The sequence below is a fragment of the Gorilla gorilla genome, chromosome 13, assembly GCF_029281585.2.
Source record: "Gorilla gorilla gorilla isolate KB3781 chromosome 13, NHGRI_mGorGor1-v2.1_pri, whole genome shotgun sequence".
NCBI classification, from domain to species: domain Eukaryota; kingdom Metazoa; phylum Chordata; class Mammalia; order Primates; family Hominidae; genus Gorilla; species Gorilla gorilla.
In genome coordinates this window covers 23,244,939-23,249,050 of record NC_073237.2, presented here as the reverse complement: position 1 = coordinate 23,249,050, position 4,112 = coordinate 23,244,939, and positions in this window count along the sequence as shown.

Below are 4,112 nucleotides of genomic sequence, written 5' to 3'. Positions count from 1 at the left end.
TAGTTCTGGCTGCACCTCACCTCTGCGTGGGCCTGAGCATGTTTGGAAACTTGTTTTGCACGCATCCATCTCTGTAGTTCAGTTAACACTTTCCTTTAGCTCACTTCATCAAGTGTTGCCTCACAGGCCAAAGGCAGCTCCTTGGACTGGTAAGAATTCAATTTGGGGACCACAGTCTTTGAGTTCAAAATGGAAAGCTCATTCTCTGGAATTAGGCTGCTTCATCCAAAAAGAATACTGACTCTCTTTGTATCCTCCCCTCTTTTCTTCTTCATGTAAATACACAAAATATTGAATGGCTGCATGAAAGATGCAAAGTGTCTGAGTCTTCATCATCAGCCAGGATTTTGCTACAGCAGCTTCATTGTCCTACCTGAACTCGTACATGGCAAATCATACTTCAGAATGCAAGCATTTAAACACAGAATATATTTTACCTACAGAAGGTCCTTTGCCATTTTGAGTGAAAATATATAAACCTATGTCTAACTGAAAATGCTTGAAATAAAGTTGTAATCAAATTTCTTTTATTTTTTTAAAAAGATCCTAAATTGTTTACATCATAGCTTGTAAAAATAGTATCAGATATTGTATTTTTACTATTGTATGATGGTCACTATGTACTATGTAACATTGAGGTTAAATAGCTTTATGAATTTTGATAAATGTTCCTCTGTAGCTCCACATGTAATTTCTCTTGCAAACTGTATAAGAATACTCGCAGAATGAGTTATGACAGATCGTTGGATCATTGTGGATCAGACCATACCTGATGTTCAGATATTTTTTCTTCCACAAATACATTTATTTAAATGACTTTTTAAAAGTGACATAAACTAATTGGGCACACTGTAATAATCTCAGGCACCACTGCCTGAGAACTGATGTTTCTGCTGCTTTTCCCTTATCTTGACCTATTCTTCATGGTTACATGATAGTCATATACAGTATATGCCCTTGTTCATCTATAATTCAAGTGTATTCCTTTCTCTGGGCTAACATGGTTATTATTTTCTTTCTATTTGTTTTCAGAAAACAAATTTTATTTCATTACAATGAACTGAGCATGTTTATTTATTTTAATAAGTTGTCCCTGTATAATTTTATTGTGCTACCTTTTTTATTATCCATGTCTTCAGAAAATATTATTTATGTAAGAAAGATACTCATAATACTGATGTATCATTATATTAATCTTATTTGTAATCCAATCATTTTCTTTTATATTTCTTAAATAAACTACACTAGAATTATGTCACAAGTAAAGTTTTGTAGATCACCATCTTCTTACTGTTACTTTGTAACTGGGGAATTCTGAAATAACAATATTATTGTAGCTTATATTATTTTTCTGTTAATCAAAGATACATTTAATTAATTAGAATTTTTTCCTTTTTGTACTCAGGTTCTACCACTCTTCTATTTTGCATTAGAGAGTTCTTAAAGAAAGCTGTTGATTGGATATAGTAAATAATTTAAAAATCAATGTTTAATATATGAAGTTTTTCTTACTAAAAAAAATCACCCAATTAAAAGTGGGCTAAAGATGGGAATGGACATTTTGCAGAAATAAATAAACCACAAATGACCCATAAATTTTTTTTTTTTTTTTGAGACCGAGTGTCACTCTGTCACCCAGGCTGGAGTGCAGTGGCACAAGCTCGGCTTACTGCAACCTCCACCTCCCAGGTTCAAGCAATTCTCATGCCTCAGGCTCTCGAGTAGCTAGGACTACAGGCACACACCACCACACCTGGCTAATTTTTGTTTTTGTTTTTGTTTTTAGTAGAGACAGGGGTTCCACCATGTCAGCCAGGCTGGTCTCGAACTGACCTCAAGTGATCCGCTGGCCTCGGCCTCCCAAAGTGCTGGAATTACAAGCGTGAGCCATCAGACCTGGCCGACCTATAGACTCTTTTTTTTTTTCTTCTTATTCCTTGAAACTGCTCATATTGCAAGTTTTTCATGGATGAAATATGGAATTGAGCAGATTCTTTTTTTCTACAAAATTATGGTATAAACTTGCTCAATTTTCTATCTTATTGCTAATACATCTTACAGGCACACAGTTTGTAAAGTAAACCCCTTAAGGGCTGAGTGCGTAGAGTGTGCTGCAAGGTACAAGAAGTAAACTAAAAATGAGCATATAAACCTACATCTGGACCAACACGGTACTGAATGCTGGAGTCTGAGCAAAGAATGAGTGATGAAAACAGCAAAGCTGGAAAAAATATGCTACTAATAATAATTTCTGAAAAGTCTATTAATGAAAACTTTTTCAAAATAGCCCAGGAAACCAGAAAGACAATGTTCTGTATGGAAACACTGTAGGAAGTTACAGTTTTGCATTCATAAAGTACCGTGGCTCCTGTTTTATGGGACAGTAAAAGGTTACCACAATCTAGAGGTAGTTTTTACTCTAAGAAGGATGATTGTATTACTAGACTGTGCCGTATAATATTATGCATGTGGTTCTTGTACTAAATGTAGCCCAAAGAGTCTGCTGCAATTTCGAAGAATCCGAACAAAAGCATAACCGAAGTTCAGGAATGAAAGCAAGGTACAACTGCCGAGTTTCGCATGCAAGGCCAATGTACAACCCTGAATGCAACCAAATCTCAGCTGAAAGGAAAAGAAACATTTTCTGAGTTAGGAGACATTTGTGGAGATGCTCAGTACTGGAGAAGATAAAACAAACAAAAAAGGCAGGGAAAAGAAAAATAAAAACACAAGTTACATTTGCATTTCATAATCTTACAACTATCTGTTTCTAAAGTACTGTCTTCCAGCTATTTTAGTTGATCATCTAATAAAAGCATCTTATGTTTTAAGATTACAATGATGTTCTGGCCTAGGCTGCCCCCTCCAACACCCCCAAAAAGTAAAGTTAATAAAACATGCTTTTGCTGAGATCGTCTTCATTCTACCATAAGGGCACCATCTCCCAACTGGTAGCAGTTGCTTCTCATGATATTTTTGTCACTTGCCAACAAGGCAGAAAATACTCTGCTGGATGAAATCACTGGGAACATTCCAAGTTCAAGATTAAATGTTTAACTTATATGTAATACAAGTTATGTACAAGATCAGGAGTGGGGAAAAACCTGAACAAATCCTGGAACACACATAATGTATTTACGTTATGGGAAAAGGAGAGAGAACACTTCAAATATCAACATATTCTGCGCTATTAACTCATTTATGGCAAAATGACCACACCAAATTGCATGTGAATGTTAGAACCTCTTGGATAACCACTATAAATACTTTTTTTTAAAAAAAGGAAAATGCAGAAATAACTACCAACAGTGTCTGAGAAGAGAGGCTAAGTTAACATACATTGCATGTGTTGCAGGCAAGGCAGAGGCAGCTTTTTAAAGCTTTTGCACAGACTTCACATAATCTTAAAAAAAAATGTAGGCCATCACAAGATTTGACTTGCTGAAATCCAAACAATTTTGACTCACGAAAAGTCGTAAGACTTCAGCTGGGAAAAAAAAAAAAAAAAAGATCTAGCCTCAGACCGAAAAAAAACTTGGAAGAACATGATAATTAGATTAAACAAGCATGGCCAGGCTTGGAACCTGAATGTATTTTAAAGCAAAAGCTCAAAGGTGAGTGGGGAAGAGAACAACCTCTTTGGTGACAAGATGTACTATAATACCATAATATAAAGAAGGATATGGTGAATATGTGAAAATGTACCTTTTACTAAAGCTTATACAATATACAAGTTACTTGGTCCATAAAAACTATGTTAGATTTATGTCTTCTAGTTTGTTCAACTTGTATTCCAGCCACATTATTTACTTCTTGCCCACTTAAACAAAACCAAACAAAAACCAACCAACCAACCAACCAACCAACCAACCAACAAAACAGCTGAAAAAATTAATTTCCAGTAGTTTGTACATTTTGATGTTTTTTTTGTTTTACTGTGGCTTCTGCATTTCAAATCAGCACTTGCAGATAGATAGTGGGGTTTTAGAATAGTATCACCTGGTATGAAAAGTTTTCCCAATAAACCACAAAAGACTGTTCATTTTTTTCTCCTTTTTTGTCAACTTTTTGCTGCACTCAAGTCCGTTTAAGTCTTAGCAAAAAGACGGTAG